Source organism: Lissotriton vulgaris, chromosome 7 (assembly GCF_964263255.1).
Source record: "Lissotriton vulgaris chromosome 7, aLisVul1.2, whole genome shotgun sequence".
In the NCBI taxonomy this organism is placed as follows: Eukaryota; Metazoa; Chordata; class Amphibia; order Caudata; family Salamandridae; genus Lissotriton; species Lissotriton vulgaris.
Genome location: NC_141695.1, coordinates 1,115,898,794 through 1,115,922,307, shown reverse-complemented (window position 1 = coordinate 1,115,922,307; position 23,514 = coordinate 1,115,898,794). Strand labels below are relative to the sequence as shown.

Here is a 23,514-nt window from a genome sequence, read left to right as displayed (position 1 = left end):
ATACATCAGCATTGATACTGCCTCCATCTCTTGGTTCCCAATATACGTTGTCTCTCAGCGGGATGAAACAATATATACTTCTCATGGCCTATATTTTGTTGTGTATCATAGTTCTGCTCTTTGGCACTGTCAATGACTGACACGCAAATATTGTAGTGTGTTTTTCATAAGTTTTTTTCGATACAAAGTTTAGATTTATTTGAAGTTCCGAAAACACTCTGAAGCCCTGCCTGTAGTCTCTCCCGGAAGTGGAGGCATGGCCCTATCCAAATTAACATAAGCCACGCAGTTGAAATCGCCTCCTATAATAAGATTATCCTCTACCAAAGAGGACAGAGGGATGGACAGAGAACAAAGAAAGGGGGGTTGATCTAGGTTTGGAGCATACACACTTCCACTGTGAACTCCCTGCCCAACAGTCTACCCTTGACCAGAACATATTAATCCTCTGTATTTATAATGGAGTGTGTGTGTTCAAAAGGGATTTCCTGCCTGTATCCATATCAACGCCCCCCTAGACTAAGCAGAGTAGGAGATCACATAAAGTTTGCCCCGCCACCTCGATTGCAAAGGAGCAGTGAGACCAGTCTCTTCTAACATTACAATTTGGGCTCCCCGCCAGCACAGATACCAGTGAATATTATGGCCCTTAGAAGCAGAGTCCATTCCCCGAATGTTTCAAGACGACAATGTTATGCTATAGTGGGTGTCTCCCATGACGTAAAATGGAACAGATCGACCACTCAATGTTCGCCCATTGCTCCTAACGGCCCCCCCCCCCCAACAATAGTAAGACAATCTACAAACCGCAGAACATAGAAACAAGATCCCAACCACAAACTCCCTCACCCAAGGGCAGTCCAGCAACGGCAAGCCACCTTAACCTGTAAAAAACAACATTGTTAAGAGAAGGTCAGCTTAAGTCTTCTAGTAGGTACAATCTAATTGGGGGTAGGCAAAGTAGAACTGGAAGCCCAAGTTTGCACCAGCCCAGAACTCAGTATTATAATCAGGCAATGCCTTCCGGAGGCTGTGGGCCGCAAGCAAACCCCAGGGCCACGACTACAACACATGTCTTTTCTGTGGACCCAACCCGTTCCCTATTGCTAGAGAGTAAACCAATCAATGACCCAGGACGACACAATTCAGTCCAGCACCCCACCCATGGACCAGGAGTAAAAAGTACATCTGGTTGAGACGTCAAACAATTTCATCAACAGATTGTTGAGTTACAACTGTGAGGCCTGTCCCACCCAGGGCCGAGTCAGAAGCCAGTGATCTATGCTCTGTAGAAGTGTCTGTGCATGCCTCAGTCTTCTGTGACTACACTATTTCTGCCACGGTGAGCAACACCGCCCTGTGTTATCACTCCGTCTGTGAAGGGAAAAGGTCTCCTGAGTGAGACCCTCTTAGAGGATCATTTGATCCACTTTCTGGGTCTCTGTACAGAGGTCCCCCGCCAAGTCCAGGAGCTTGGAGGCGGCCCATCCGACTTATAGGCTTCTTGTCACAACCATACTGCATCCGGGTGTCACAAAAATGGGAGAATTATTCGAAGCTTAGCAGGAAACATCAGTGAGTACTGTATATCTTCTTCAAGGTGAGCTGTCCTGGCCTCCACAAATGACGCATGTTGTGCTTGAACCTTAGCAATAAAAACAGGGAACATTAGGACTTTACTGCTGTCTATCGCAAAAGGACCATTGACACAAGCACTCTGAAAAATAATGTCTTGATCCCTGGCTGGTCCACTGGCTGGGTGAGGCCTCCCTGGTGCCAGTGGACGGGCCGCACCATATCCACTCTCTCCAGAGCGAAGAACTGTGTGAGATGATCAGGTCCTACCTCTGTGCAGAGACAGTTTTCCAGAAAAGTATCCATGTCCTCTCCTTCAGCCCCCTCAGGGACTCCCACCACTCTAATATTGTTGCAAAGGTTCTGACTCTCCGCGTCCTCAGCCTGTCATTCAAAGTTAACCACCCTGGCAGAGAGATCCTTCATTTTGTGATCCATCACCTGTTGTTTAGGAAGAATTTCACTAGCTGAATGTTCCACATTTTTAACACAGTCTGCGAGCATGTGGTGGTCTGCCTGCAAAAGGCCAAGGCCCATGGACACCACCCTGATATCCTGCTGAAGCGTGGCTTTAGTGTGCACCATGGCGGCTAGCACCCTGTCCAAGTGTGAGTGAATCAAAGTGCCTGTGGCCTCTCCATTTTCCCCTGACCCTGAGGGGGGAAGTGTAGACTCTCCCATCTCTGGCTGTGTGGTCCTTTGCTTATTCTTTGGTTTAATAATGGCAGTGCCTGTCGTACTGTGTAGCCCAGAAAGGGGTCAGTCGTAACGGACTCAGAAGGTTGATGGGTTGCCCCAAACTAGCCAGTCATCGCTCACAACCTCCCGATTTAGGACCCAGCCTCAAGTTGTTTCACACAGTGTACTCACCGGGCCCTGACCTTCCACGCCACACTGGTCACATCCCATTGCCAACTGTGCCCAAGGTAGTCCCAATCCTTCAGGTCTCGGTGCTCCTTACCTCCGTCAGGGACACAGTACTGTAAGAGATAGTGATCCGCATCCACTTTGCCCCAAGAGGAGCATCCACATCAATCTACCCTAGCACAGTGCTCAGGGCCGGTCCTCAATCTAACTGCTCGACCACACTACCACAAAAGAGAGCATTTGGATTATCATTTGTGCCTCTGTAAACCTATTGGGGTTTGTCTGGACTCTTTACACAGTCTACCTCATTTTGGTCCACGATGTAGAGAGCCATCCTCCCACAACACTTTACATGGATCATTTGATATACAATTATTATCACTCAATCAAAACTGGTACTCATTTACATGCCGTGGAAGGATGAAAGGCTGAGGTTAACATGCCAGATTCAAATTTCCGACCTGCAAATTACTGACAGATCACAACAGCAAGTGCTGAATTGACTTAGCTCTCTTACCTACATGTAGGGGCACTCTTTCCACAGCACTAGAAGAAAAGTATGTTATTAAAGTCATCCGTGGCAATCGCATGCCTTTTTTTGTGTCACTAGTTGGTGTGTTTTAAGGCAACAACATGCAGTGGCCTTAATCTAGTACGGGTCTAGTATTTATCTGGCACTTGACTAACAGTCCTGAAAGCTGGTTAATATGCGTACAGATTTTGTTGGAGTAACAGAATAATGGAAACGTATCTAAAAGAGCATTCGTTTTATGGCTTATTATGGTATATTAACCATGTAATGTATGTTGTGGGATGTATGACGTTACCATGCGGTACATCACAACGCAGCTTTTACAACGCAAGTCGTTACCACGACTTGCGCTGTAGGTTGCTGGACTTAGGAATAGTAAGATTTACTATTCCAACTCCAGCCTACGTACAGTAGGGAAGGTGTTGGAATAGTAAATCACACTATTCCTTAGTCTAGAGCGCCCTCCAGTGCAAGTCGTGGTAACAACTTGCGTTGTAAAATCTACGTTGTGATGGTACTGTGGTGTTTTAACCGCGTAGTAAAGGTTGTTTCCCATGGTGTGGCAATGGAGAATGCCTTACTCATTTGACTTGTCTTGCATCCTTCTACCATTCAAGCCTCAACCCCTGTGGAAGGTAACACATTTTAACGTAGAATTCAACTGTGAAATATTTTTATTTAGTTACTTAATATTATTTTTATTACATAAATGTTGGCATTCTACTGCTAAAATCATAACAAGAACAGTGAGTGGTAGAATGTGAACCCTACAGACTGGAATTAATGGGAGTGTGGCTCATTTATTGATATACTGGAGGATAAGAATATGGGTTTCTTTTCCTCAGAGCCGAGCCACATGACCACCGTCTCAACTCCCAACACGTGCTCTCTCTCTCTCTCTCTCTCTCTCTCTCTCTCTCTCTCTCTCTCTCTCTCTCTCGACCTCACTACACGAGTTTTCTTGTTTAACTCAATCACTGTCAAAATGCCTGACTTACACCTCTATTTTCATCATCCCTAAAATAAAATGTGTAGCTCTAGAGGAGGAAATAGAAAAGGAGAAGACGAGGAAAAAAAAATGCATGCTGCAATGAATATGACGTGGGCCCCAATTTGCTGACATGCTGGGATGGGGACAGCTTGACGTCATTAATCATGTGCAGTCGGACAGCACATTTGTCTGCTGAATCCTTTTCGGCCTGCTGTGCCAAGCGGGCCTATTTATGCCACACACTTCAGCGGTGCCAGGATGCCTTAAGAATTTATATTGCAAAATATCCAGTCATTCTACATATATGTGCACAAGCTCTTTTGGAACCTTGACAGATAGTCCTGCTGACTTGGAGTGTGGCTCGCCTTGCCCGAATGCCACTGTCTCTGACACCACCCTGATCTTCTCCATCTCTAAGACTAGACTCTCACTCTCCAATTCACTTTCCTTTAACGTGTGGGCCTCCTCCTTTTTCTTTTTCCATCTTTTTCCATCTCTTCTCTTTTCCTTAATCTTTCGTCTCAGGACCATTTCTATTCCTCCTGTCTCCCCACAATCTTTTATATTAATCGTGGTAAGCCTACACAGCGTTTCCCCTTCAAACTCCCTAACCTTTTGTTGTTCCTCATCCTTAGCATTCTAGAGTAATCAGGAAGATCAGGGTCTCAGCCAGAATTAACCCTCCCAGGGAATTATTTCAGGGGATGGTGCCTTTGAAATAGAGGCTGGAGAGAATGTTCGAGGAAAGCAGGGAAAGCAAATATGTGGATAGACTCGAGGGAGGTGAGTCGGGGTAAACCCGAACTGAGGGGCTAAGAGAGCATGATTTCACAGCATTCTCTCTTTGAGTTACAATTATGGTACCCACCGTTAATAAAATTAATTCATTCATTCGCTCATGGTACCCACCCATGAGTGCATCCCAGTTTCTTTCCTACTACTCACTTTCTCTAACTGGTCCTACAACCTACAAGGATCTCCATGCCCCTCTTTTTTGGGAGCCGTCCGCCCTCTCTAAACACAGACTCCTCAAGTAAGCCAAGGGCAGGGTGCAAAGGTTTACTCCCACCAACCTTGTATCAGCCACTGTAATGTGCAGGTCAAGCTGGTTTAAGATGGACTTATTGTTCTGTTCAAGACAGTTGAAAGCAGAACTTACAGGTCCTGGCCCGCTTGCCACCAATTGTGAGACACTGCTCGGTGAGGGGTGGGGGGGCCATAGGGCAGACAGGGGTTACTGTGCCCCAACCGTGACAGCTGAGGATAATTCTCACTTGTGTCATGCGATTTGTTCTCCAATGGCTCTGCCGACTGGGCCAAGGACACTAGATTCTGAGGGTCCCAATGGTGAGAAGCCAACTATTCCAAACACTAACACTTACTGATACTGACCGCTGACCTCAATGTAAAGCGTGTAGCTGTTTCAAAAGTTATATGCAAGGCAGACACCAGGCATGGGCAGTGTGGGCAACTGCCCAGGGCCTTGCACTCAGCCCGCCAGCATTGGACCCGCATCAGTTCACAACACCACCAGCCCTCTTGTACTCCTGCCAATTCAATTAAAAGAAAGGCACCTCTTTGCAATTGGGCCCATGAGAGGGAGGGGAGGGGGCCCTTCCTGAGCCTCTTAGGGATGATGTCCCAGTTGCAAGGAGACACATTTTGCAAGTTTGTCTCGCAATTAGGCCTTCTGTCTGGCTGCCCATTAAGAGACACAGCGGGAGACCCATTATCAGCACTTTAGAGCCCCACAGGTTTAATTCAGCCAACAAACAATTCTCACACCTTCAGCCCGAAATGGCCTGTAAAAGAGGTGCTTGTAGGTGGCCGAGAGGATGAGCTGCGGCCAAGGAGGAGTGGGCACAAAGCAGCTTCTGGAGCTCTGACTATGTCACAAATGCTTAATATTATACTCACCGCCATTCTACTATTATGCCTTGTCTGTTTCATTGTAAAGCCCTCTGATGCTTCTGGGTCTAGTACAAGCAATATAAAACTACAAAAATAAAATAAAAGGAACATGTAATAAAATAAATGAATGATTCTTATGGAGGTTGGTTGGAGGCCAAGAGCTCTGAACTCAACAGTTAACCAACAGACATAATAATGTCAAAATATGACACAGCTCATTTTGGGTTCTCGCTTACAGGGCGGAAATGCTGTTTGCGATCTTCAGTGTGGTGCTACACCCCTTCAGTACCCTCTCCCCACTCTCATGCAGACAACAGAATAACTGGCCCCAACTACGTTACCAGTATCAAACTGGCCTGTAGGGTAATCAGGCATTAATGGAGTGATGGCTCAGACAGATCAGTACATTGGCTGGTATTTTGGCTGTTTGTGGGACTGTTTCATTATCTGCATTTTTGTTGTTGTCGTGATATTAAAACAAACATTGCCTGCAGCCAGTTCCTATTGGTGCACTCTCCCAACCCTTACAAAACACTTTTACAACCTATAATTACAAGTTCAAAACTGCCCCAATTTGCAAACATGGGTCCCATTTTTAGCTATATATAGTCCTAATGGGAGTAATTTTTATTTTTGTGCTCATGCCTATTTTCCATTCCAGTTTGTCCATGCATATTACCCTACATCAAGTATGGTAAACTGGTGATCACTTCAAAGGGTAATGAGAGGTACTGCATTTCTTTGTATAACAAAGCCATTGCTGTTCAAGATGGGGATGTCCCATCAATGTGCGAAGTTTTCTAACGTAGAGCCCGATTACAATATAAGGCGGTCAGGTCGCCGTCGCTGTTGTGGCGGTCAGTAGACCCCCCCAAAAAGCAGTTCGCTGTCTGACCTCCCTATTGTGATATGACCATGGTGGTGGTCGGATGTGCTGATTTACACCGTGGCTTGTGCTGCGGCCCAGGAAAAGGGCTGCAGCACAAGCCACGGTGGTAAAGAGCACATTCCACAAAGAGCAGAAGCCACAGTGTTAAAGAGCAGTTTGTTCACATCCATGCAGCGTGGCATGGCACACGGTGCATGGATGTGCGTGGGGGCATCGCTTGAGCCCTTGGGCCCCTTTGCAGTGCCCCACTAGGGACGGCTGCCTTGCTTTGGGTCCCCAAGGTCCCCTTCTGACAGCCTTTTCATGGTGGTTGGACCGCCATGAAAAGGCTGTCGGAAAGGGACATTGTAATCTGGATGGCGGTGCCTAGCTCAGCACCACCTCCTGCCGGGAGTATGATTCCGAACGCCACCCCCTTGAGATCAGATGAGCCTGTTGGAGGCGGTGGTCTTTCCCCCCCTGACCATGCGAACCAACTGTCTGCATCGTAATGTGGTGGTTGGACCAATGGCCTGTCTGTCGGACGGCCCGCCACAGATGGCCTGTTGGTGGCGATTCACCCGACAACATAATCAGGCCTTACATTTTTTACCTTCTTAGGGGATTTAGATTATGCGGCAAAATGAGCAGCTGGGTGTACAGTTTCAAGCTTGCAGTAGTGTGAAAGGATCCTCTTTAAGGAAAGGGTCTATTAGGATTCTTTTGTAAAACATTTTTCTTCTAATGCCGCTTCCATAAGCTTGCTATTGTGTGTCGCCACTTTCATATATATCGAGCTCAAGCAAATCAAAGGACTATTACAAAGAAATAAAATGCTACCACTGAAAAAAGGTGGGATTGAGAAATTTCCTAAACTCTACTCAAAGGCCTGTCTAAGACCCGTTTTTCCCAATTGGCTACTAAAGCCACATGTAAAGGACTGCAAAGCTTCTATCAGATTTGTGTCCTTCCTAAAAATACATTTAACATTTATCATTTATAACACTTATTTTTTCTATTGGATTTCACTTTTTAGGTCAATAGCTTTTTATCTTACATCTTTACATGACAGCCATAAATGTGCTTTTTGAATAATTTGGTATTCTGTTAACAATGTGTATGGTGCATATGAAATGTGAAAACCAAGTTGGCAGAGTGGCAGATTGAGACCCAAGAGCCATCTAAAGCAAAATACAAAACAGGGCATAGATCAATTTTCAGTAAATTGTTTTTATTTCAAACCCTTAGCTAGCTAAAAATTATGTTCTATACATTCTTGTTTTCGGTACACCTTAAATGTATTACAAAAATTCTTTTGAGCGGGGTTTTCACGTTGATGCCCTCGTTGACTAATTTAGGAATCATTATTGTTATTATTACTATTATTAATATTGGCATATTCTAAATAAAGTGAGCCTTTAATGTCTTCGGACAGACATGTGGTGAGACGAGTCATGTTTCTAGTTTCTTGGAAAACTTTCCTTTGCGTTTTGGGGTTCCAAAAGGTCCCAGTCGTTTGGAGCTTCATCTTTTTAGGTTGGATATCTTGTCTGACGCTCATCTCACTGGAGACTCTTAAATAGGCAGAGCGAGCAGTGGCTGCTAATGTATCCCATACCACCATATTATTGGCAGTGTATTATCCTGCAGTGTGGTGGAGCAGTGGTGCTGATCAGGTTTCCTACAAACCCAGGCTTTATTGGCCATAATGGAAGAAATAATTCTCATGCTCATGATAACAGAAGCAGGAACAATCCCTCAGCACATTGCTTTTTCTATGAAGTTGTGCATAAACGCCAGACCCAAACTACTCTATTTCATTCCAGTTCCAGGTTCTTAGTTCTGAAGCAGAGAGAGCACTGCAGAGCACTCAAAGAACTGTTGCACAACCAGGACTGGTGTTGCCTGATAACCAGTCGACCAGAGCAGAGGAAAAACTATCTGAAGTGTGGACTCATGTTAGAGAGGTTGGGATCTACCCTAAGGTGCCTAGAAACTTGAGAACATGACTTCTGAGTGAGGGGGAAAGACTGCCTGGACCTGGGAGGACAGACTTTATAGGAGGAATGAGGCATAGGGCTTCCCTAGTCAGGAAGATGCGTACTTCTTGAAAGCGATCCAGGGAGGATTCAAGTGACAGTACACCACCCTAGACTCTCACCCCAACGTGTTCCTTGTCAGCCCGATCAGTGGTGCAGCCTTCAGAGTACCCAAGGCCCTGATGGTGGCTGCATCTGCCAGAGCACCAACAGCCAGTATGAGGGCTGCCTCTACCAAATTATAGAAGGCACAGAAGGCTGCATTTGACAAACTGCAATGGGCCTAAACATGGGTTGCATCTCACTGACTGCTGTTGGCCCACTTGGGGTACACCTACTTTTAATCTACCTGGGACTGCAACCTACCAAGACTGCTGAACGTCTGACTTTTGACAGAACCGGCTCAAAGGAAGCAACATCACTGATGGACTACCACAGCCAGTGTCTACGTCGACCAGATCCAGCCCAGCAACACAACCTGCGCCAGAACGGCTGGGCAGGGGACCTACTCCTGGGACTGGAGCACACAAAAAGACTTCCTGGCCAGGGCCGGCGCTAGGCATGGGCAGCATGGGCGGCTGCCCAGGGCCCGAGCTCAGCCTATCAACAGGGGGCCTCGCAAAAGTGTTTCCCCACCAGCCTCGCGCCTGCGGTGAGCACTGCGTGGCCCAGGGAAGGGCTGCCTCTCCTCTGGGCTTCGCAAGCATGTGTAAGAATAGGAGAAGAGGCCCCCCTCCCCTGTGCCTCGCAGCACTGGTTAATGGCTGTTAACCCCCAGGGAGGGGGCCCCTTTTCCCCAGGGCCGTGCAGCCCACATGTAGTGCGAGGCCCGTCTGCATTTGCAGCTTTGACCTGTAATTGGGGACAGGGTCGGATTGGGAAGGCAAGCAGTAGAGCATTGGTCGATGCGCCAGTGCTGAAAGGTGTGACATGTGGGCCGGTTGTTAAAGGGCCTCAGCTTCATTCCTGCCTCCCAGGCCATCACACTTCTGGCTATGGTGTGCGGGGCGAAGGTGTTAAGTGTGGCAATCAGCCTTAATTGTGGCCAGGTATTGCTCTAAGTGTTGTGTCATTCTCCCCTCAGCCCCCCATTGGGGCCGCAAAGAAGTGTCTTGACCCAGACCGCTCCCCTGCCAGGCAATGGTGGGTGGGGGCAGGTGGGAGTATGCCCGGCCGTCACTGAGGGAGCCGGATTTTGGCTATGGGCAATTGACACCTTAGCCTCCATGGTAGCAGCAGTAGCTGTGTCCTTTTTCTTGACCCCCCTCCCCTGCAAGGTCATCACCCTGAAGAAATGGAGGGCTGGGGAAGGAGTGAACTATGATAGGCCTTCCTGGAGGGTGTGGGTGTATTTACATGGGCCTCGCAGTGAGATAACCTTTGTTAGGGAGGATGTGGCGTTGTGGCCTAAGCTGCCTACATTGGCAGTCAGAGACCAGGTTCTAGTCCCAGCATCAGCTCAACATCCTGTCATTCTGGGCAAATCACTTAATCTCACCAAAGATTAAAGTAAAAATACATTTGATCTTGTGCAGTGTAACTGTTGCCCATGTAAATCACCCCAATGCCCTAGGAACGAGTTCATCTTATGTAAACTATAAAAATCACGGATTGATCGCAAAAAACATGTTTCTTTTACTTAATTCCAGCTATTTTAATGCACACTAACTGTCTAATCGGCTCACACTGCAACAACAAGGAGTTTAATCCCCAAGCCATAGTTTCCACTTGCCTTGAGTTTGCTTGAGTTTGTTTTGTGCTCAATGTGTCGATGTAAGCATATAGCACCGTATGTAGATTTGCATATACACCTGGCACATAGCACTCCATGCATTATCCTCACTGCCCTTTGCTGTTCTCCAACTATGTATTTTAACAAAAATAAAACGTGAACAAAAAGTCGGAATGCTTGTTCTTTACTTTGCATGTTTGTTGCCTATGAGTAAAATTAACAGTGGTTTTTGCGTGAGACAGTGTAGGAACAGAAACTGTCTATGAAGAGAATGCTGCAAAGCGTTCAAAGCAAAGAGAAAATAAAACGGTAACTTATTTATGTTGCAAGATTCTGCAACGGCCAGAGCATGATAATTAGAGAGCACTATTTATATATAAATATCCATATTATTTTTAACATGTCCTATCTCGCTCCTGACCGGTTGCTCCCTCCTTGCTCCTCTCCCAGTACTGCTGCTGTCTGCCTGGGGATCTTCGCACTGCTGACTGACATCACGGTATCGCCTGCATTTAGTATAATAGCGGTATCGCCTGCATTTAGCCAATTTGCGCTGTGCTTTCTGAAACTGCTCATTGTAACGCTGTCCCCGCATGGTAACTGACCGGCTCATAGCGCATGTGATTGTAGCGCCGCCCGCCCTGCATCGCATTTAGCTGTGTTTGCCCACTTCTGCAGATCTGCCAGCAACGTGTAATATTGTGTTAATCTACTTTTCGCTGTCCCAGGCGACCTACTGCCCCTGCCTCGCCTCCCCTCTGAACTCCATTTTGTTTGCTGTTGTTGTTTTCCCTGCCCCTCCTCCCCGCTACCGCCTCCCAGCTGCTGACCCTCCCACCCACGTTCACAGAGCCTACCTCGTCCTCTCAGCCCCTGTGACCGCCCGGACTCGCTCCTGACCGGTTGCTCCCTCCTTGCTCCTCTCCCAGTACTGCTGCTGTCTGCCTGGGGATCTTCGCACTGCTGACTGACATCACGGTATCGCCTGCATTTAGTATGATAGCGGTATCGCCTGCATTTAGCCAATTTGCGCTGTGCTTTCTGAAACTGCTCATTGTAACGCTGTCCCCGCATGGTAACTGACCGGCTCATAGCGCATGTGATTGTAGCGCCGCCCGCCCTGCATCGCATTTAGCTGTGTTTGCCCACTTCTGCAGATCTGCCAGCAACGTGTAATATTGTGTTAATCTACTTTTCGCTGTCCCAGGCGACCTACTGCCCCTGCCTCGCCTCCCCTCTGAACTCCATTTTGTTTGCTGTTGTTGTTTTCCCTGCCCCACCTCCCCGCTACCGCCTCCCAGCTGCTGACCCTCCCACGCTCCGCCCCCTCCACCATCCATTTATGGCCAATGCCCCCACGTGCAGCGTCCACGCGCTACGGCCACGCCGAAGGTGCGCCAAAGGTAAGCCCGTCTACGCCCGTCCGCGCCTGGCCCGCGCCCAGCGCCATACCCCCTGGCCCCCATCCCTCCCAGCCCCCCGCATTACCTACGATGCCGCCTCCCTCCTAGCCCTTAACCCCGGTCGCGCCCCCAACTGCGTCCAAGCCGCCCCTGGACACACCCATGGACCTTTCTCTTGCTACTCCTGCAAATTCATCGGCACCGACTACATCTCCGCTACGACCACAACACAGATTCCCGACCCCAACCACCTACAGTGCATCCTTCTCAACACTCGATCGGTCCACAGACACGCCATTGACCTATGGAATCTACTAGACACCATCTCTCCAGACGTCGCCTTCCTAACGGAAACATGGATGAATGCTTCCTCCGCACCAGACATCACCATTGCCATCCCTGAAGACTATAAGATCACACGCAAGGACCGCACCGACCACACAGGAGGAGGAATCGCTATCGTCCATAAGAAATCAATCCGCATCTCAACCAGCTCTGACGCCAACCTCGCCAACTCCGAACACCTCCACTTCCAGATCCACATCGACCCCAAGACCACACTCAGAGGCACCCTCCTCTTCAGACCACCAGGACCCCGCGCAAAATTCAGTGAAGACATCACGGACTTCATCACCCCACACGCGCTCCCCTCCAAAGACTACATCCTTCTGGGAGACCTCAACTTTCACCTTGGAAAGATCAACGACAGCAACTCCGCCACCCTCTTAGACAACCTCGCCAACCTCGGACTTAAACAACTAGTCACTTCCCCCACCCACATCGCAGGTCACACACTCGACCCCATCTTCACCTCCAGCAATCATGTCTCCTTCAGCCACACTACGGATCTCCTCTGGACTGACCACAGCTGCGTTCACTTCACCTACAACAAACCAAAACCTACCAACCACCTCCAACCAACTCTGCAAAGAAACTGGAACAAAATCACCACGGACCAGATCTCCGCGTTGCTACTTCTAAACACCCCAGCCCACTCTTCTAACGCAAACGAAGCCGCCGCCAACCTCACCCTATGGTTATCCAACACCGCCGACACCTTAGCACCACTGACAAAACGTCAAAGCAAACCTGGCAGCAAAAAGGCCTCATGGTTCAACGATGATCTTAAGAAGCCCAAGAAACTCTGCCGCTCCCTTGAAAAGGCATGGAAAAAAGACCCAACCACTAGCTCCAAGGACGCCTTCAAAAACGCCACCCGCACTCACCACCAACTAATCCGAAAGGCCAAGAAAACAGCATTCAAGGATCGACTTGACAACAACGCCCACAACAGCAAGGAACTTTTCAACATCGTCAAGGAATTTTCCAATCCCTCGGCCAACTCCAACGACATCACCCCCTCTCAAGCCCTCTGCGACTCCCTAGCCTCATTCTTCCACAACAAGATTGCAGACATCCACAACAGCTTCGACAACCAACCCGGAGACCAACCCGCCCAACCATATGCTGAACATTCTCCCCCCGTGAACACCCTTAACGACTGGAACCCAATCTCCACTGAGGACACCATCCGCCTGATGAACTCCATCCACTCAGGATCCCCCACAGACCCATGTCCTCACCACATCTTCAACAAAGCAGACTCCGTCATAGCACCGCACCTCCGAGACGTCATCAACTGCTCCTTCAACTCCGCAACCTTCCCTGAGAGCTGGAAACACGCTGAACTTACCGCCCTTCTGAAAAAACCCACAGCGGACCCCACCGAACTCAAAAATTACCGCCCCATCTCGCTCCTTCCATTCCGGGCCAAAGTCATCGAGAAAGCTGTCAACAACCAGCTCGCCGCCTTCCTCGAAGCCAACAAATCCCTCGACTCCTCACAATCTGGCTTCCGAGCAAAACACAGCACTGAGACCGCCCTCATCGCAGCAACAGACGACATTCGAACTCTACTGGACAAGGGAGACACAGTCGCCCTCATCCTCCTCGACCTCTCTGCAGCATTCGACACAGTCTGCCACAGCACCCTCCTACATCGCCTCAATAACATCGGAGTCCAAGGAAAAGCACTTGAATGAATCACCTCGTTCCTCACCGGAAAAACCCAGAGAGTCCGCCTCCCACCATTCAAGTCCGAAGCCACTGAAGTCATCTGTGGCGTACCACAAGGATCCTCACTCAGCCCCACCCTCTTCAACGTATACATGAGCCCCCTCGCGGCCATCGCCCGCCAACACAACCTCAACATCATCTCTTACGCGGATGACACTCAACTAATCCTTTCTCTCACCAATGACCCCAGCACCGCCAAAACTAACCTACACGAAGGAATGAAAGAAGTTGCCGAATGGATGAAACAAAGCCGTCTGAAACTGAACTCAGACAAAACTGAAGTCCTCATCTTAGGTAAATCCCCCTCTGCATGGGACGACTCCTGGTGGCCGGAAGCCCTCGGAAAAGCACCCATCCCGACAGACCACGCACGGAACCTAGGCGTCATCCTGGATTCTTCTCTCTCAATGAACAGACAAGTCAGCGCCGTATCCTCTTCCTGCTTCAACATTCTTCGCATGCTCAGAAAAACATTTCGCTGGATTCCCACCGATACAAGGAAAACAGTCACCCATGCTCTGGTCACAAGCCGACTGGACTACGGAAACACCCTCTACGCAGGCACTACCGCTAAACTCCAGAAAAAACTCCAACGAATCCAAAACGCCTCAGCCAGGATCATATTAGACATCCCACGCAATGAACACATCTCTGGTCACCTTAATGACCTCCACTGGCTACCCGTCAATAAGAGGATCACTTTCCGACTGCTAACCCACGCACACAAATCACTCTACGACATCGGACCAGAATGCCTCAACTCACGACTGTTCTTCTACACCCCCTCCCGCCAACTACGTTCTTCCAGCCAAGCCCTCGCCACTGTACCTCGCATCAACAAGACCACGATGGGAGGCAGATCCTTCTCATACCTGGCTGCTAAAACATGGAACTCACTCCCCGCTTACCTTCGCCTTACCCAGAACCACCTAGCATTCAGAAAGCAACTTAAAACGTGGATATTTGACAAGTAATACTCCTCCCCTTTCTAAGGGCCTTGAGACCCTCTGGGTATGTAGTGCGCTATATAAATTCTCTGACTTGACTTGACTTGACTGTCTTTCTTTAGTTTAACTATTAGTCATAGTTATGTAAAGCAGCTTAGGAACATATTTTAAAGTGCGTTCAACTTACGTTGACAGTTTACATAATGATCAGAGAAAAAAATAGAGACTTCCGCATTTTTCTTAATTTTCACACCGGCCAGGATATTAAAATACAGGTCATGTCAGTAAAAAAATCAGCCAGGTGGCAACCCTAGCCAAATCAGGTATTGTGGCCCTTGTGCCATTTTATTTCACCTAGCCAGCCGATACCGCCCCTCATTACCTTACAGGATTGCCCCCCTTTATGAGGCAGAACTGGAAATTGTATCATGCACTCATCTGGAAACAATCAATTAACAAGGAGTAAATAATATACATCTTTGTGAGACCTGCACCTAGCTTTTCCATCCAATGTGACAAATGTAATCCATTTAATACAGTTTTAAAATATATGGACTTATTTCATTTGTATATTTATTTTTTTGTCCATGTTACTGCTATCCATGTTAGGTATCTTCAGAGATGCCAAATAAGATCAATAGTCCTGCGGTGTAACTTTCTGTTATGTTACCAAAGGCGGCTCCTCCACTAGGGCGGAGGAGCGTCACCCCACTGCTTTCTCGCAGAGCGAGAAGCAGAAATATAAAATGCAAAAACTACCATTTTATGTTTCTGCTACTCACACTGCGAGAAAGCAGAAGTGTTTGGTTGGGGGCAGGCGGGTCTGCTTTAGGGCAGGGGAGGGGTGCCTTGCTCCGTGCTAAGGGCCCTGACTGTTTGGTCGGCCCTCCGGGACCGACCTAACCAGTCATGCACACTCTGGCCTTTCTCCATGTAGGCACCAATGCACCCTACATGGAGAAAACGGCCTCCCCATAGGCGCCTGGCTGGTCGGCGTCCCAACCAATCACAATGCTGCCATTCGGGAGGGAGGCTGCCTGCTTCCTGTTCCTGCCAGAGGCAGGAAAGAAAGAGAGCAGGTCAGGAGCAGAGATGACGCGAGACCTGGGAAGGTAAGTTTATTTTATTTTTTTAATAACCCCTGCGAGACCTCCCACCCGCGAGTCATGCTAGCCGCGACTGGATTTTACATGCAAATTAGAGGGGCCTCACATCTTTCCTTTCGCCTGGGGCTCCAGAAGTTCTAGGACCGGCCCTGTTCCTGGCTCATCTGTGGATCCTGCCAACATGTGCAGGATAGCAGCGAAGGTGCAGAGTGGCACTTAAGAAATTTGAAGTATATTGTCTACCCTCTCTCAGCAGTCATGTTCTCAGGTTTCTAGGCATCTCAGGGTAGATCCCAACCTCTCTAACCCAAGGAAGGATTAGATAATGCAAAAGACTGAGTGCAATTGAACTGTGTGCATTTACTGACTGTACCTGAAGCTAATTTACGGCATGCTTATTACCACTCAGATGGTGAAACTGGAGCAAGATGGAATAACACGATATGAGGAGAGAGGGAGCAGGGCTGGTGAGTAGGCTACAAGGGAGTGCACTCAGGATCACGGCCCTGTATATTGTATAAAGTGTGTAGAAGTTAGTACAACAGTGAAAGTACTATCTTTTTTTGTAAAGATAGGCACTGTGCTGGACATTAATATTATTGTGTCCGTTGGCTGATGGTTGAGTGCTGAGCTCTAGCACGTTCAGACTACCTCCCTGTGTAGTCTATTGATGTTCGTTCACCCTCACTACATGTAGAGTCATTTGAGGAAGTGATTATACTTGGTACAGTTTGCAGATCCATAGTAAGACAAGCCCAAAAACATCAGTGGCAAGTGATCCCAAACCACACGCTTGAGACCCAGTACCCTTGTCTGTCTTCTGGCCGCTCAAGAAAAAGGGTCTGACAGTCCTCCTCCTCCTTTGGTGTGAAATCCATATGAAACATCTTTAAAATTGCATTACTGAATTACATCCTTTACTGTGCATTTAAAGCCCATAGATGCTGACAGACTGGCCAGAAAAAATCTTTTGTATTACTATATAAAGATTTAAAGGCAGAATGGTTTTGAGTATTTACCCGATTAAATATCTCAGCAAGGTGGGCGGTTAGATGCCTCATTCCTCACCAGGGTAAAAGTTCCTACTGAACCTGTGCATATATATGTCACAGAATTTAAAGTATTGATGATGGAGTGTGAATGTGAAGTTTTCACATCACAACATATACGGGCTCAACTTGTCGCTAGATGCTGTTCCAAAAAGTACAGGAATATCTCTTGTCTTGCAAAATTCAAACTCTGGATAATGAACTAGACATCACTAGGAGAAAAGGGAATTGTCTAGAGGATCTGACATTTTTTGACTAAGGTAGCTATAGCGAAAGTATTTGATACTCAGTCCATCTCAAAGAAACACCTCTGGGTATGTCAAAAAATGTGAACTGTCCATTAAACAGTTCTCTAACATCATTTGCTATGTTGTCACTTTCACGGGTTCCGTATTCCAAAGGTTGTCCTTATTTTGGTTGGGAATGCTAGGAATGTAGCAAAACTGGGCATTTGGAAAAGTATGCAGAGAAAGAAGCACACAAGTGTCACATGAATGTCTTATCAGAGTCACAGTGAAAGGGTTAGGAAAGGTTAAATGGATTAGACCCCCCATGATGAGTGGCAAGGAAAATAGGTCGAGTTTTCTCATCCCATAGTTAATATTACTGGAGGTACATGTAACTCCAGAAGGGGGCAGAGGTCCTGGGAAATCTTCTGTGTGGTGGTACTGCCATTAGTATTATATTATTGAAGTCGTAGGGATAGTGAAAAATCCAAGCGTTACAAAAAAGAAGTGTAGCAAATGCACTACTCATATTTAGTAGGAGAGTGGTAAAGTGTGGTGTGTAGTGGGTGGTGCATTTTGGATCACTGGTGTGGTACTGCACTGCCCTTTACAGACAGCACATTTTCTGCTGAAATAGCCCCTAAATTTATATAGACATGCAGTTTTATTGGTGCGGGGGTGTGATGGGGTGCGGGGGTATGACGGGGTGCGGGGGTGTGACGGGGTGCGGGGGTGTGACGAGGTGAGGGGGTGTGACGGGGTGAGGGGGTGTGACGGTGATGGGGTGTGACTGGGTGCGGGGGTGTGACGGGGTGCGGGGGTGTGACGGGGTGCGGGGGTGTGACGAGGTGAGGGGGTGTGACGGGGTGAGGGGGTGTGACGGTGAGGGGGTGTGACGGTGAGGGGGTGTGACGGTGTGTGGGGGTGTGACGGTGTGTGGGGGTGTGACGGTGTGAGGGGGTGGGAAAGGGTGCGGGGGTGTGATGGGGTGCGGGGGTGTGACGGGGTGCGGGGTGTGACGGGGTGCGGGGGTGTGAGGGTGCGGGAGGGTGAGGGTGCGTGAGGGTGCGGGAGGGTGAGGGTGCGGGAGGGTGAGGGTGCAGGAGGGTGAGGGTGCAGGAGGGTGAGGGGGGTGTGAGGGTGAGGGGGTGAGGGGGTGTGAGGGTGTGTGAGGGTGTGTGAGGGTGAGAGGGTGAGGAGGGGTGAGGGTCAGAAGTAAATGGTGGCAGGGCAGACATCATAAGACAGAGAGATGAGACTGCGTGGTGACTGCGCTGGTGAGTTTCATAATCAGGAGGGGCAGAGTCAGCACAGTCTGCGAGGGATCAACATGTCTAGAGGCAAAGCATAGCACAACTAGAATTCCCAAAGATTACAGCAGAAAAGGCTACAGTATTAACAGCACCTATAGTAGAAACCAAAATTTTGCTCCTTACCTTGGAAATCTAGTTAATGGCAGATGTGTAAGTGACAGATTCACTTTTTTTTTCCAACCAGATTTTGTTTTTTTCAAGACAGTCGATACACGTATATACTGCTTATTGTTCACGTCATATTTTGCACTTTTTGCACGTATTATACATAATCATTACTCTCCGGCGTTCCTGGCTCAACAGTCCCTTGTAACAAAACGTTCCCCCATGGAGTTGCGCTTGAGTGGATATTTGCAATCCCTGTGTGTTATTAGGTTCTCGTGGGTCAGGCTTCCGGTCTCCGTGTGTGTTACAGTGTTGGCCAGATTCAGATTAGGTGTTCTCCTTGTTCTAGCGAGGCTGGCTGCGGAGTGCTTGCCCCACTACCATTGTCCTGCCTGCTTTGTCCTGCCGCGAGAGTGCCGCCGCGCTGCCCGCGGCGACCCGGAAGCTCTTGGCCGGCCGGCCAATCCGCTCGCGGCCGACCGGAAGTCCCGCCTCCCGAGGTCCGCGAGCTGCCGGCGCATGGAGCGCCCTGCCGTCCGGTGTAGCCCGGGTCCCCAGGAGGGGGCCGGGGAGAAGGAGGAGTGTGGAGCCTGTTGCGGGGCTCCTCTGACCTGAGGGAGCCCCGATTTAGATGAGGAGATGCGCCGTGAGGAGCCCCGCCGGAAGAGCGCAGTTGGTGAGTGGGGCCCAGGGCTGATGTGAAGTGCGTGCGTGCCTGTGTGTATGCCTGGGTGCGGGGGGGGGGGGAGTGTGTGCGCGCGTGTGTGCGTGTGTGCGCGAGGGAATGTGTGTGCGCATGCGTGACTGTGTGTGATTGAGAGAGAATGCGAGGTAGGGCATAGTGTGCCTGTATGTGTGCCGTATGCCTGCGTGTGCATGCGCGCGCCTGTGTGTGTGTGTGTGTGAGTGCGTGCGTGCATGCAGAGGGGTGGGGGCTGCCTGTGTCTGTGTGAGAGCCAGGGCTTGCACCGCCCATGCGCAGCTATCAGACGCGCGCTCCCGAGGTGAAATCTGACAATGGGAAAGCGCGCGTCTGATTGCTGTCCACTCTCCTAAATACGGGCAGCATAAGTTGTCGAGCTGATGCATTCATGCTTCGCATGAATGCCACATCAGCTCTACCTAAAAATGGGTATGTAGACAGCTTGAAGGATTCAAAGAGAGCTATTGCATGAAATGAGTAAGTGTGTTTGTGTGTGTGTATGTGTGTGTGTTTGCATGTGTGAGCTCCAGCAAATGAAGGACAGGAATGTTTGCCAGATTCATGAACTTTAATTGCGCTTGCAAAGGGCCAGATTCTGAGAATCTGGCCCTTTGCGAGCGCAATTTTTGCATTTGGGATTCATCATCCCAAATGCAAAAATCGGTAAATGCGATTTCGCTAAATTGCGAGGAATTACATTTAAGGAATCTCTATTTGAGATTCCTTAAATGCAATTCATTAACCATTTATAAATTGCGAATTCGCAATTTCGGGCTGCTATTTACCGCAAGGTCAAACGTCGTGGTAAATAGCGAAAACTTAGAAAAATGCTTTTAAATGCATTTCTCCAAGTTGCATGTTGCACACACACATGTCCTTTGGACATGTGTGTGCGCAACACCAAAGTAGATTACATTTCAGGGGTGCTACAGGGTGTCCTTTGGACTCCCCTAGCACCCTTGAAATCGCATCATTATTTGCGATTAGCAAATTGCTAATCGCAAATAAAGAATAACTCCCCATTCATTCCTATGGGCCTTTAGGCCCATAGGAATGAATGGGGAGTTATTCCTTATTCGCATCATTATTTGCGATTAGCAAATTGCTAATCGCAAATAAAGAATAACTCCCCATTCATTCCTATGGGCCTTTAGGCCCATAGGAATGAATGGGGAGTTATTCCTTATTTGCGATTAGCAATTTGCTAATCGCAAATAAGGAATGTGTAGGAATCGCATTTTATTTTGCGATTCCTACATGAATACCGTTTTGCGAGTCTGTAATAGCGATTCCTGATGAATCTGGCAGTTATTCTTTAACAGAATTTACTCACACAAATATTCCACTCTTTGTTTTGTGCATCCCTTGTAATCGAACCAGTAACATACCTACTTGGCTTTCTATTCTTGAGATTCTTCAGGTAAGTGGCAATCATTGATTCAAGAAATAGTTAACATGATAGCCTTTTTCCACATAAGCCCACAGAAGGCTTATGTTTGTATAGTCATTCACAACTATGCCTGTTATTGTAACTTTTCTGAAGTTAACACATACTTTCTTGTTTTCTGGTTAGTCTTGATATAATCTTTTTGTGTGCATACTGAATGATGTACCTTTTATTTACAGCAGGCACACAGTCTTTGGCACAGAGGTACAGAAGAATGTTGTGGTCACAAATTTCAATATTTCACAAAATTACGGTGCTTGAGACCACAAAACCCCTTTTTGTAATATCCAAAACCCATTTCCTAGATCAGAAAACGTTTTCAGACTCATAAAATGGGTTCTGAGTCCAATATCCAATTTTAATCTTGTATGCACAATAATTCTGGTTGTAAACCATTGAAAAGTTACTGACTCCTCAAAGGAGGAGGTAACTGATGAACACAGGTGAAGGGTTCTCCTTGCATTTGCATCCATGTTGCGAAACAGAATGGCAGCCATAGCAGGAATATGCAGTGGGCCAGGTCACCACTGCCTGCTCTCATTTAAGTTTTCTAAAAACATTTTTTTAAAGTAGCACCAGTTTCTTTAAGGAACATAGACTGCTTTAAAAAAATCTGTTTTGGAAAGCAAACAGAAGGATTTTGGGACGCTGTCCCTTGCAGACCCCCATCCCTATGATTGCAGCCAATCACAGGTGGTCACAAACAGCGACATGCCTCATAAATAATAATAAGGCTGGTCATCCCGCGACCCCATTCAATTAATTATTTTGTTAACTGACCTATTAGTACATAGTTTGGGTCACAAAAACCTGATTTCATTCGCAAAAAGCCCATGTGCTATTCAGTGGTGACAGGTGGGGGATGGTGGCGGGAGGGGGGGAGAGGTTGACGGGAGGAGAAAATAAAAAAATAAAGAATAAGGCAAACTTACCTTCCAATCGCGGCCTAGCCGCAGCATCTCCGCCACCTCTCCTACTCGCAGGAAACACCCAGGATCCCAAAGCTAATGTTCTGATTGGTTTCCCTAAGCCAATCACGATTGTGATTGGTCTGAGCGCCGTGGTTTGACGCTCGTATAGGGACAGGGAGCCTGTGCATGTTCCCCACCAGGCTGTGTAATGCAGCCAGGTGGCGAACATGCAAAGTGCGCATGAATGTTTGGCCGTCCTAAGACGGCCGCTCAAACAGTCATGCACACTTTGAGTGTGCTCACCACACCTCCCATGGCCCGTACTCTGGCCAGCCCTACCCCTTCCCACATTTTGGAAGGAAAAATAAAATGATAACGCTTCGTTATTATCATTTAATTTTCCCTCTTCACTGCTCATAAAACAGTAGGGCGACGCTCCTCAACCTTAGCGGAGGAGCTGCCCCTGGTGCTATTTGTGAACACTTTTTGCGAATAATAGTACACCTGGTTCTTTCTTCTCTAGATTTAGACCGATTTTTAGTTTTGTGAGTTTTATAAATATTTCCAAGCCATAGCTATTAATAGTTGAGAAGTGCAGTGGCACCAATGCCCATGTATCCGATGAGTTTATTGTACCACTGAACTGATTGGAAAAGGGGCCATTTCCCTTCCTTTCATCAGATACCACAGCACCCTTGCAACACCGCTGGATCTTTCACATACTGCACGCATATTGGGACTGTGCGTACCAATCTTAAATGAACAAGTAAATGTTTTATTCCATTCCATGAGCACAAATCTTTTGATTTTCATACTCTGTCACTTACTCACTTGATAGTTTTTTCTGCTTCATCCCTCACTAAACTTTTTACTACCTGATAATGACCCAGGGATTGCCATTCTCCTGCATCTAAACACCGACCATTGGCAAGTGGATTTCAAATCCGAATCATGGATTGTGACTATTGAGCCATTTGGGCTATTCCTCCTAAAAGTCTTGATCGTTTTTTGTGGGTGTATCAATGAATGAAAATGGAGTGCTTTGTCGTTCATCATTAAAAGTTTGAAACAGGGGGTGCATTTTTTGCTATCATATTTAAATGCATTATATATGTTTATTTGATGTCTGCTCTCAAAAATACCATAACAGTTGTGGAAAATTCACATTCTAAGGCTATTGATTAACTTATTAAAATGTTCTGTCAAAATGTCAAGTGAAAATATATCCAACAGGAACCCTGTTTCTGTTTTAGTTTATGTAGCCAGGTGTAACAAGAATACAGGGTAACCCTATTGCCATTATACACACTTGCACTTCTTGTGTTACCAATTTTATAACACAATGTACACTCTACGTCACAAAATGATATTGTACATTCAACAAAAACGCTTCTGTCCTGCATTTTAGAGAAGCTGTATTCTATATTCTATAACGGCGCTTCTGCTCTCTATTCCATTGCCACCCTTCCAGTGCCAATTCTGTAGTATACGTTCTATCTGCATTCTATAGCCAAACCACCCACTCCCATTCCAGGAATGTGTTCTAGGCCCATTCTATGATAACTACTCAGGGGCGGCTCCTCCGTTATAGCAAAGGAGTGTCGCCCCACTGAAATAACCCCAGAGACGAAAAATAAAATGGTAATGAAGTTAAATTGTTATCATTTATTTTTTTCACCCCGTCCCAAACGAAGTGTCAGGAAAGGGTGGCC

The 23,514-nt window shown here is 47.6% G+C and overlaps 1 protein-coding gene across 1 annotated transcript in view; it reads right to left on the bottom strand.

Moving 5' to 3' along the window:
- The window catches only part of LOC147703006 (serine/threonine-protein kinase 32A-like), a 717,281-nt gene that overhangs the window by 121,966 nt on the left and 571,801 nt on the right, over positions 1-23,514 (bottom strand). The window lies entirely within an intron of this gene.